The sequence below is a fragment of the Octopus bimaculoides genome, chromosome 13, assembly GCF_001194135.2.
Source record: "Octopus bimaculoides isolate UCB-OBI-ISO-001 chromosome 13, ASM119413v2, whole genome shotgun sequence".
In the NCBI taxonomy this organism is placed as follows: domain Eukaryota; kingdom Metazoa; phylum Mollusca; class Cephalopoda; order Octopoda; family Octopodidae; genus Octopus; species Octopus bimaculoides.
In genome coordinates this window covers 58,911,701-58,912,357 of record NC_068993.1, presented here as the reverse complement: position 1 = coordinate 58,912,357, position 657 = coordinate 58,911,701, and the positions used below count along the sequence as shown (strand labels likewise).

General features: G+C 29.8%; 1 protein-coding gene across 1 annotated transcript in view; it reads right to left on the bottom strand.

Moving 5' to 3' along the window:
• The window catches only part of LOC106876689 (protocadherin Fat 1), a gene marked incomplete at its 3' end in the record, with an annotated part of 182,635 nt that overhangs the window by 45,220 nt on the left and 136,758 nt on the right, over nucleotides 1-657 (bottom strand). The window lies entirely within an intron of this gene.

Sequence of the window (657 nt, the reverse complement as noted above, 5' to 3'; positions counted from 1 at the left end):
ATATATATATATATATATATATATATATATATATATATGCACATATATAGATATATATATATACATATAGACATACACACACACACACATACACATATATACACACACAAACATGTGCATACACATACAGACATACACACTTCCATATAAAAATGTGATGAGTATGTGTGTGTGTGTGTGTGTGTGTGTGTCCTAAACACGATATGTTAAACAGCAGATATATTACAGAAATGGTAATGCACTCACACGTGCATACACACCCCCACTGCCTTGTGGTATTTTGCTATGTCCTGCCCAGATCCCTTTTATCTTAAGTCAGAGGAATAAAGATGGGAATTGATGCAATCGATTATACTGTACTCGAAAAGGTGGATCACCAGCTGACCATAGACCAATGACTCAAATCCTTAAAATATAGAATGTATTTGTGTGTGTGTGTATGTACACACACATGTGTGTATATACATATATATGTATACATATATGGAAACATATGTGTATATATACACACACACACACACACGTACATACATATATATATATAAATACACACATTACACACATATATACACCCATCTATCCATCTATCTATCTACCCATATATATATATATATATATATATATATATATATATATATATATATATATATATATATA